Source organism: Rhinolophus sinicus, chromosome 2 (assembly GCF_057876585.1).
Source record: "Rhinolophus sinicus isolate RSI-liver-muscle chromosome 2, RSI-T2T, whole genome shotgun sequence".
Taxonomy (NCBI): domain Eukaryota; kingdom Metazoa; phylum Chordata; class Mammalia; order Chiroptera; family Rhinolophidae; genus Rhinolophus; species Rhinolophus sinicus.
In genome coordinates, this window is record NC_142502.1 from 149994033 (window position 1) to 150006353 (window position 12321).

The following is a 12321-nucleotide window of genomic DNA, read 5'->3' on the forward strand; positions in this document are numbered from 1 at the left end:
AAAAGTTTGGACACCCCTGATTTAGAGGGTATTATGCTAAGTGAAATAAGTCAGACAGAGAAAAACAAATAACCATATGATTTCACTTATATGCGGAATCTAAGGAACAAAATAAATGAACAAATAAAACATAAAGAGACCCATAGATACAGAGAACAAACTGATGGTTGCCAGATGGGAGAGGGGTTAGGGGCAGGGTGAAAAAGATGAAGGGATTAAGAATTACAAATTGATAGTTACAAAATATTCACGGGGATGTAAAATACAACATAGAGAATACAGTCAATAATATTGTAACAAGTATATATAGTGCCTACATACATATTTGTGGATTTGGGGGGATTACTTCATAAATTAATGTCTAATGACTATGCTGTACATCTGAAACTAATATAAAATAATATTGAATGTCAACTGTAATTGAAAAAGAAGTGTGTGGCTCATTGGCTAGCTACCTATTTTTTGAATAAAGTTTTATTGGAACACAGCTATACCCATTTGTTTATGATCATTTGTGGCTGCTCCTACACTATGATGGCAGAGTTGAATTGTTCTGACAATGACTGGACCTTAAGCCTAAAATATTTACTATTTGGCCCTTTAAAAAAAAGTTTGCTAGCCTATGGCATTCTTTCTCAAATGTTAGAAAGCACACAAATCATTTTGAGATCTTGTTAAGATGCAGATCTCATTCAGAAGGTCTGACGTGAGACCTTAGATTTCTGTTTCTAAGAAGCTTCAGGTGATGCCAGTGCACTTGGTTGTCACAGCACTTTGAGTAGCATTGGCATAAGGTATATAATAATCTGTTCTGCTAGAGCTAGTTCTCAACCTGGGGAAAATTTGCCTCACGGACATTTACCATTTTCTGGAGACATTTTTGGTTGACACAACTAAGAGGACACAACATTGGCATCTATTGGATAAGGCCAGGGATGGTATCCTACAATGTACAGGACAGGCCCTTACAACAAATACCTCTGCCCAATATGCCAGGAGTGATGCTGTTAGGAAATCTTGCATTGTGAGCAGTGATTAGTCTTGCATGCATGTTAGAATCAATTAGGAAGCTATGAATACCCTTCTAGTTCTGGCCATGAGTAATGGGCACCAGACCTCCCCACCTGCTGTGAAACCCCATGAAATAAATACAACAATAAAGTTGGGCAAAATATATATTGCAATTTATCAGACATAGAAAAACAAAAACAAAAACAAAAAAAAAACAAGGCTGTGAATCTTGAGGAAAGGAAAACAACCCAGATCCCCAAAACGCTACAATTTAAGATGATACTTATTTTAGACCACCCAAGAAAAGTTTAAACAAATCAGGATATGAGAAAGTCAAACCACTAATAAATTAACTGTCTGCCAGGCCAAAACAGTACTCTTTAAAGGAAGGCAATAAACACTGGAATCACAAGAACTTAACATCCACAGTGTACAACATACAATAAAACTTCACTATACATAATCAGGAAAATGTGACCCATGACTAAGAGAAAAAAAAAATATATAAATAGACTCAGCTACAACCCAGATGGTAGAATTATCAAACAAGAACAAAACATCTACATAAATATGGTCAAGAACTTAATGGAAAAGTTGAACATAATTAGTGAACAGATGAGGGACTCTCAGCAGAGAAATGGAAAACACAATGCACTTCTAGAACTGAAAAATATGATATATGAAATGAAAAATTCACTGGCTAGATTTAACAGCTAATTTGACAACCAATGAGAGGCCTAGCAAATGAATATCCAAACTGCAGTATATGAAAGATAAAACACTGATTTGAAAAATGAACACAGACTCAGTTATATTAGAAAAGGTAAAGCATTCTAACTTGCATGTATTTGGATCTGAGAAAGAGAAGTAAGAGGGATTAAGGCAAGAAACGAAATTATAGCGGAAACTTTCCTAATTTGATGACATATATCAACCCACAGATAAAAGAAGCTCAATGAACTAAAAGCAGAATACACACAACACAACCATGCCTAGAAAACTAAAGATAAAAAAAAAAAGCAAATCTTAAAAGTAGCCAGAGGAAAGATACATTATATACAGCATCAATTATAATAATAATTGCTAATTCTTATCAGGAAAAAAACACACCCAAGAAGGCAGGGAAACATCTTTATAAAGTTCATAACAAAAAAATTCCATACCCAACGAGGCCTTCAAAATGAAGGTGAGGGACATTTATTAACAGATAAGACAGAGTAAGAGCATTCTACTCTATTCCTCATAACCAGACTTCAGACAAAAAAAACACAGTAATTCACTCTGAAAGTTGTAGAAGGCAGACTGGATGGGGACTCAGAACATGAGGAATGACCTAGCTGTTAGTCTCTCACCACCAAGCCCCCTTTTTGGTTCATCCTAACGTGTTTCCCTGAAAATAAGCCCCACTTAAGATAGCCAGACAGACACATTTAGTACATTATGACGATGTTCCAGAAGAAGATGACATGACTGTATTTGAATAAATGTAGATTGTTGTACATGAAAAAATAAGACATCCCCTGAAAATACGCCCTAATGTGTCTTTTGGAGCAAAAATTAATGTAAGACCGGGTCTTATGTTCGGAGAAATATGGTATGTATCCCATAAAGCAGCCTACAATCTGAAACAATATGCACAGACAAAAAAAAAAAAAAAAAAAAGGAAGAAAAAGAAAAAGGCCCAAAGAAGCCTGCTTTCACTAAGCAATGGACTAGAGGGATGGCAGGTCTATAGGACAGAACCCCTTTGACTATACCTACTCTACATGAAAATCATGAAAGAAGCTGCAGCTCTCCCACTTTCCACCAGGTTCTGTGGAAGCTGGGGTGGAGCCATGTGAAGTATCACCACGCTGTACTAACCAGGGAGCACACCTTCCCTCCCAACTAAGCACTGAGAAGACCAGAGTGGAGCCCTACTGGCCATGCCCACACTAACCAGGCAGTATCCTTTCCCACTGGGTATTATGGAAATTATGAGAGAGGGCCATGTCAACGATTCCCAGCCTGCACTACTGAGGTGGCACCCCTCCCTCCCACCAGGTACTATGCAGACTGTAGGGGAGAGCTGTGTAGACTGTCCTTCCCTGTGCTAACACAGGCAGAAGCAGTGCCTCTCCTGTACCCACCGGAGACTGTGCAGTAGAGTCCTACTGACCACGTGCACCCTGCATTAAGCAAACATGAGCAAAGAGACAGCAACCCTCAAATACTGAGGGGAGAAGCTCTGTTGACCATCACTGCCATGCATTAAGCAAATGACAGCAAAGAGGCAGCACCCCACATCCTCCTAACTAGAAAACCACACTCGTAGTAATTAATAGAACTACTAGAGAAAATCAGCAAGGCTATAAAAGAACTTAATGACACCAAAAACCAATGGGATGTAGCTGAAAATTATAGAGTACTCCACCCCTAAATAGGAGAAATACATGTTCCTTTCAATTGCAACTGGAACATTCACCGAGACGCACCAATATCCTGAGTCATAAAATAAACCTCAACAAATTTAAAATTACACAAAATATGTTCTCAGACAATATAAATTAGAAATCAATAACAGAAAGATAACAAACATTTCAAATAGTTGAAAATTAAACAACACTTTTAATAACCAGGGCATCACAAAAGAAGTCTCAAGGGAAAGTACAAAATGTGTTGAACTAAGCAAAATAAAACCACAATGTATATAGGGATTCATGGGATGCAGTTAAAATGGCACTTAGCAAGACATTTATAGCATTAAATGTTTATTTTAGAAAAAAATTAAGGGTTCAAGTTAATAGCCTAACCTTCTACCTAAACTAGAAAAAGGAAAATAAACCGAAATCAAGCTGAAGGAAAGAAATAATAGAGGAAAGCTTCAAGCACTTGAAAATTTAAAAAACACTTTTCTGAATCAGTCAAAGAGACCCATGATGAGAAACATAAAAATATATTGAACTGAATGAAAGTATTTCAAAATATGTGGGACATAGCTAACACAGTGCTAGAAGGGAAATCTATAATACTAAATACTTATATTGGCAAAGAAGAAAAGTCACAATTCAATAATTGAGGCTTAAGTTTCTACCTCAAGAAACTTGAAAAAGAAAAATCCAAGAGCAGAAATCAATGAAATTGACAACAGAAAAATAGGCAAAAATCAAACACACAAAAGCTGGTTCTGCAAAAAGACCAATAAAATTGATAAACCAGACCAAAAAAGAAAACAACCAATAAAGAAAGAAATACTACTACAGATCCCACAGACATTTACAGGATTTAAATAAGGGAATAAATACTATGAACAATTCTACACATAAAACTATGGCAGCTTAGATGAAATACACCAATTCTTAGAAAACTACAAATTATTAAAAATAACTCAAGATGTAAGCAACATAAAGGAGTTTCTTTGCGGTCATGGAATAGTTCTGTAGGATGATTGTGGTCTTTGCATGATACATGTACTAAAATTTCATAGGAACACACACACACACACACACACACACACACTCTCACACACGTGCATGTGAAAATCGGTGAACAAATAAGGTCTGTATTTTACAGTAGTATACCAATGTTAATTCCTGGTTTTAAAAATCATAGTATGGTTATATACGATGATTTAATTGGGGAAAACATACATGGGAGTTTTCTATTTTTGCAATCTCTGAGTCTACAATTAATGAATTCAGAAATAAAATATAATTCTAGTTTTCCCCACACCAAAAAAAGCAAAGGTGAAATATAGATACTTTCAGGCAGACAAGAGTTGAGAGAATTAGTCTCTAGGAAATCTACACAATTAAAGGAATTTCTTTAGGCTGAAGGGAAATGATGCCAAATGTAAACTTGGTTCTATCAAAGGTCTGAAGAATTCCAGTAACAGTAAATATGGGGGTATTTCAAACTTTATTCCCCCTTCCTTTCTTAATTTCTTTTAAAGAAAACTGACTTTTTAAAGCACAATAACAGTGCATTGTGGAATTACATATTATTGTAAAAGCAAAACATACGACAACAGAACAAAGGGTGGCAGGATAAACGGAAATATACACATATTTTTATAAGGGTCTTATATGTGAAGTGAAATTTTAACTCCAGGTAGACTGATGATAAGTTAAAGGTACTTGTAATTTCTAGAGCTGTGCTAATAGAGTAGCTACTGGCCACATTTGACTTGAATGCTTGAAATGTGGCTAGTCCAAATTGAGATGTACTATTAATATAAAACATGATATTTTGACAATTTTAATATATAAAATGTTAAATATCTAAATTTTTAAAATAATTTTTATAATAAAACATTACAATATTTTAGATATTGGTTTAGAGTATATTAAAACAAATTTTACTTGTTCTTTTAACTTTTTTAAATGTTGCTACTAAAAGACTTAAAATTACATATATGGCTCACATTATGTTTCTATTAGAGTTGTTCTAGACCAAGGGCTTACAAACTTTTTCTTTAAAAGGACAGATGGTAAATATTTTAAGATTTTCCAGCCATACAGTCTCCGTTGCAACTACTCAGCTCTGCCACTATAGCATAAAAGTAGCTATAGACAATAAGAGAATGAATATGGCTAGGTACTAATAAAATTATTCACAAAAATAGGTAGCTGGCTCAGGTGAACAGGGAGACTGCACCACCAGAGTTCACAGGACACCTAACACATGAGGCTACTCTGCCATAACTGGAAGACATAGCAGGTGTACCCATACATAGAAACACATGGAGTCAGCCAAAATGAGGAGACAAACATATCCCATTTGAAAACAAACAAAACCAGGAAAAAACTCCAGAAAAAGAATTAACGGGAGACAAACAATCTACCAGATGCAGAGTTTGAAATACTGGTTGTAAGGATAGGCAATGAACTTAGGGGAAGAACAGATGAACTCAATGGGACTCTAAACAAGAGAAAAAAAATTGATAAACCATTTAACCAGACTAATCAAGCAAAAAAGAGAGAGGGCCCAAATAAATAAAATCAGAAATGAAAGAAGAGAAGTGACAACTGACACCACAGAAATACAAGATTATCAGGAAATACTAGGAACAATTACATGACAACAAATTGTGCAATCTGGGAATGGATAAATTTCTAGAAACATGCAATCTTCCAAGGCTGAATCAAGAAAAAGCAAAAAATCTGAACAGATAACTACTAACTAAGTCAAATCAGTAATTAAAAAACTCCCAATAAACAAAAGCCCTGGACCAGATGGCTTCAGCAATGAATTTTACCAAAAAAAATCGAAGAAGAATTAATATCTATCCTTCTCAAACTAAAGAAGTTGAAGAGCCCAGTTCATTTCTTGAGGCCATCATCACCCTGATACCTAAACCAGACAAAGACATTACAAAAAAAGAAAATTATACACCAATGTCCCTGATGAACATAGATGTAGAAATCCTCAACATATTAGCAAACCAAATCAATAATGCATTAAAAAGATCATACACCATGATTAAGTGGTGTTTATTCCCAGGATATAAGGCTGGTTCAATATCTGCAAATCAATTAACATAAACAACACCACATAAACAAAATGAAAAATAAATCATATGATCATATCAGTAGATGCAGAAAAAGCATTTGACAAAATCCAACATCTATTTATGATAAAAAATTCTTAGCAAAGTGGGTATAAAAGGAATATACCTCAATACAATAAAGACAACATATGACAAACACACAATTAACATCATACTCAATGGTGAAAAGCTGAAAGCATTATTTTTTAAGATCAGGAACAAGACAAGGATGTCCACTTCCACCACTTTTATTCAATACAGTATTGGAAGTCCTGGCCACAGCAATCAGACAAGAGAAAGAAAAAAAAGGAGGCATCCAAATGGGAAAGGAAGAAGTAAAACTGTCATTATTTGCAGATGACATGATAGATACTATATATAGAGAACACTCAAGAATCCACCAAAAAAATTATTAGAACTGATAAATGAATTCAGTAAAGTGACAGGACACAAAATTAATATTCAGAAATTTGTTGCATTTTTATACAACAATCACTATCAGACAGAGAAATTAAGAATACCATTTACGACTGCATCAAAAAGAATAAAATATCAAGGAATAATTTAATCAAGGAGATAAAATACCTATACTCGGAAAACTATAAGTATTGAAGAAATTAATTGAAGAAGATACAAATAAAATGGAAGCACATACCATGCTCATGGATAGGAAGAATTAACATGTTACAATGTCCATACTATCCAAAGCAATCTACAGATTCAATGCAATCTCTATCAAAATACCAATGGTATTTTTTACAGGACTAGAACAAATAATCCTAAAATTGATATGGAACCACAGCAATAGCAATATTGAGAAAAAAGAAAGTTGGAAGTATAACTTTACCTGATATCAAAACTATACTAAAAGTTATGGTAATTAAAATAGCATGGTATTGGAATCAAAACAGACTCATAAACCAATGGAACAGAATAGAGCCTAAAAATAAACCCTTGCTTATATGGTCCTTTAATCTCCGACAAAGGAGGCAAGAATATACAGTTAGGTAAAGACAATCTTTTCAATAAATGGTGTTGGGAAGACTGGACACATACATGCAAAAGAATCAAACTGAATCACTTGCTTACACCACATACAAGAATAAACTCAAAATGGATTAAAGACTTAATGTAACACCCAAACCATAAAACTCCTACAAGAAAACATAGGCCGTGAACTCACATTGCTCTTAGTAATACTTTTTTGATATATGTCCTTGGGCAAGGGAAACAAAAGAAAAAGTAAATGTTACTACATCAAACTAAAGAGATTTTGCACAGTCAAGGAAACCATCGACAATATAAAAGATAACCTACTGAATGGGAGAAGATATTCACCAATGATACATCCAATAAGGGATTAATGTCCAAAATATATAAGGAACTCGTACAACACACACACACACACACACACACACACACACACACACACACACACACCAGAATCCTATTAAAAAATGGGCAGAAAACCTAAATAGACATTTCTCCGAAGAGGACATACAGATGGCCAATAAACATAAGAAAAGATGCTCAACATCGGTAATCATCAGGGAAATGCAAATTAAAACCACAATGAGATATCACCTCACACTTGTCAGAATGGCTATGATCAATAAATCAATAAACTGCAAGTGTTAGCCAGGACTTGGAGAAAAAGGAAGCCTCATGCACTATTAGTGGGACTGCAAGTTGGTGCTGCCACCTTGGAAAACAGTATGGAGATTCCTCAAAAAATTAAAACAGGACTACCAAATGATCCAGTAATTCCACTTTTGATATTTATCCGAAGAATTCCAAAACACTAATTCGAAAAGATACATGCAGCCCTATGTTCACTGCAGCATTATTTACAATAGTCAACATGAATCCACAATTACAGCTGAAGCATTTTAATACCTCTTTGTCATCAGGTGACAAAACAGGAGGACAAAAATAAAGCAAAATAGAAAGGATATAGAAGATTTGAAAAGTACTATCAAACAGTTTAACCTAATTAATATTTATTGAATAGCATAGCCCAAACTTCAGAATAAACATTCTTTACAAAAGGAACATTCACCAAGGTAGACTTTCTGGGCCATAAAACAAGTTTTTACGAATTTGAAAGGATTGCAGTAATATAGGATATGTTCTGAAGACAATTTATAAGAAATCATTAACAAAAAGATACCCAGAAAAATATTTAAAATATTTAGGGATTAAAGAACATACTATTGAATAATCCATGGTTCAACGAATAAGCAAAGGAAATCAGAAAATATACTTCTCAACAATAATGAAAACATATCAAAATTTGTGTAATACAGCTAAAGCAGTGCCTAAAAATCTATAGAGTTAACTACATTTTAGGAAAGCAAAAAAGGCTTAAAACCAATAATGTAAGCTTTCACTTTATGAAGCTTAAAAGAACAAATTAAACTCAAAATAAGAAGGAAGGAAATGATAAAAAATGGAAATTAATGAAATAGAAATCAGATCAACGTAGATAAATCAACAAATTCAAAGGTTGGTTCTTTGAAAAGATTAGTAGAAATGATTGGCATGTAGCTAGCCTATCAAAAAAAAAAAAAAAAAAAAAAAAAGAATAAAGAAAAGAAAAGTCACCATTACCAGGAATGAAAGAGGAGACATCAATATGGAGCTTGAAGATTCTAAAAGGATAATAAGAGAATATCATGAACTACATCTTGCTTAAAAATTTGACAAGTTAGATGAAATGGACAAATTCCTTGAAAGATACAAATTGCCAAACTGACAGAAGAAAATCTAATGATCACTATATTTGTTATAGAGAGAAAATTCATAATTTAAAATTTTTCTACAACAAAACTCTAGACTCTGATGGTTTTCTTGCTAAATAAAGTCTATCAAACATTTATAAAAGACAAATCTTACTAAAACATTTTATGAAAATTGACCCTCCAATAATGACCTGAAAACAAAACCACACAAGCACATTATGAGAAAAGTAAATTACAGACCAATATCTCTCATCAAAAATCTTTAATGAAATAATAGCAAATTGAATTCAGTATGACAACACATCATAAGTGGGGTTTATCCCAGATACAAAAGATTGAATTAACATTCAAAAATCAATGTAATTCATCATACTACTAAAGGAGAAAAATTATATGATCATCTCAATAGATCTATAAAAAGCATTTTAATACCCATTTATGAGTTAAATTTATTTTTCAACAAACCACAAATAACATGAAATTTCCTTAGCCTGATAAACAGCATTTAAGAAGAACATACAGCGAACACCATAGTTATTAGTGAAAGAATGAATCCGGAGCAAAGCAAGGATGCCCACTCTCAGTACTTCTATTCAATCTAGGGTCCTGGCAGGAGTAATAACCATTAAAAATAAAATAAAATAAATAAATAAATAAATAAATAAAGGCGTACATGTTGCAAGGGAAGAAGCAAAGCTCTATTTATAAACAACATGTTTGACTATGTAGAAAATCCTAAGAATGTACAAAAAAACTACTAGAATAAGTGATCCTAAGAAGATCCAAAGACACAAGGTCAGTGTACAAAATCAACTGTACTGCTATATACAAGCAACAAATAACTGAAATTTAAATTTTTTTAGATGACATTTACAACAAGATCAAATCTAAAATATTTATTAGAGATAATTTTAATGGAAGATACGTAAGCTGTCTACATTGAAAAATACAAAACATTGTTCAGAAAAATTAAAGAAGATCTATATAAATGGAGAGAAGTATCAGGTCCATGAATTGGAGGACTCAATGTTGTTGGGATTTCAGTTCCCCCTAAACTTGAGATCTTTAGTTAGTATAGTTCCACTCAAAATCCCAGTGTGGTTTTTAGTGAAAACAAACTTAAATATGGTTCTTAAATATGAGGAAGGGGACAAGGACCTAAAATGGCCATTCTTGACGAAAAGAAAATGGTTGAAGGACTTCCACTACCTAATTCCAGAACTTGATCTAAAGCTACAGTAATTGATGCATTGTGATGCTGGTGTAAGGATAGACAAATAGCGTGATAGAAGAGAAAGTTCAGAAATAGACCCACACTATGGTAGTACAGTCTGCTGACTTTTGACTGGGCTCCCAAGAAATTTAATTAGGAAGAGGAAAATCTTTTTAACAAATGATGGTGGGGCAGTTGGCTTTCTATATGGAAAAGGATGAACCTCAACCCCTACCACTCACCATATACAATAACTGATTTGAGATGGCTCATAGATCCAAACACAAAAGCTAAAACTATAAGCCTTCTAAAAATATACATAAATAACAAAATAATTTTGTGACCTTGAGGTAAGCAAAGGTTTCTTTACCAAAAAAAAAAAAAAAAAAAAAAAAAAAGAAAAGCATGATAAAGGAAAATATTAATTGAACTTCAAATAAAAGTAAATAGCTTCTGCTCATCAAAAACACTATTAAGTAAATGAATAGGCAGGCTGTACACTACAGAGAAGATATCCACAATACAGATATTGGACAGAAGACTTATATGTGAAATATATTAAGAATTCCTACAACTCAATAATAAAAAGACAATCAGCTAAATAAAAATGGATCAAAACACTTGAAAAGACACTTCATAAAAGAAGATATATGAGTGGGTAGTTAGCACATGAAAATATGCTCTAAATTATTAGTCATCAGGTAAATGATAACTAGAATCACCATGAGATACCAATACACACGTGTTGGAATGGCTAAAATGAAAAAGATTGACAACACCAAATGTTGGGAAGGATGTGAAATGGCTGGAACTCTCGTACATTACTGGTGGGAGTATAAAATGGAAACAGTTTGTCAGCTTTTTGTAAAATATGCATCTGTCCTATGACCCAGCAATTCCACCTCTCAGGAGAAACAAAACATGTCCATAGAACAAACTGTGTCAGAATGTTTATAGCAACTGTATTTGTGATTATTAGAACCAGGGGTAGCCCAGGTGTCCATTAATAAGAGATTGGATATGTGAATTATGATATAGTTATACAGTGGAGTACTACTCAACAAGAAAAATACCTCATTACTAATACATGCAACAGTATGGCTAAATCTCAAAATACATACTGAGTGAAAGAAGCCAGACAAAGAAAGAGTACATACTGTATGACTACATGTATGTGAAACTCTAGAAGAGGCAGGACTAATCTAGTGATGAGAAACAGAATATCAGAACAGTGGTTATCTCTTGGGGGAAGGGGACTGCCTGAGAAAGGGAACAAAGAACTTTCTAGAGTGATAAGATCTACACACACATATATCGCCATCCCAATAAAAATTAATGGATTTCTTTGCTTGGAACCTGGGCATCAGTATTTTTTACAGTCCCTCTGCACCCCCCATACACAGGTAATTCTGGTGCATAGGAAGGTTGAAAAAGAGCGCTCAAAAATCTCTATTTTGTCACCATATAATATTTGTCTTTAATTTTGCAAATGGGAATTATGAAATGACCATTTGATGTAGATTCCTTTACAATTAAAAAATTTTAATTCTGTTATTTTGTAACAATAAATAAATGCAAAAGATTCCTATTAGTACTAAAAAAGCATTTCTCTCTCTGGATAAACTTGTATGCTTGCTGGTTGGATGAGAAATGACTAGTATACTTCTAATTTTTGCCTTAGCTGTCAAGAAGTTCAGAGCCAAATTCAGTGCTCAGTTTATTCATTAACATCCCAGCTGACTAATATACCAAGTTTTGGGAGGAGGGGGTGGGAAATAGAAGGTGAGGGTATTAAATTATCCTGTTGCACACTGCAAACTACCTCAAAT

The 12321-nt window shown here is 33.7% G+C and overlaps 1 protein-coding gene across 4 annotated transcripts in view; it reads right to left on the reverse strand.

Annotated features, from left to right (window-relative positions):
• VRK2 (VRK serine/threonine kinase 2) overlaps positions 1-12321 on the reverse strand; it is a 96519-nt gene that overhangs the window by 4935 nt on the left and 79263 nt on the right. The gene's annotated exons all lie outside the window — the stretch shown is intronic.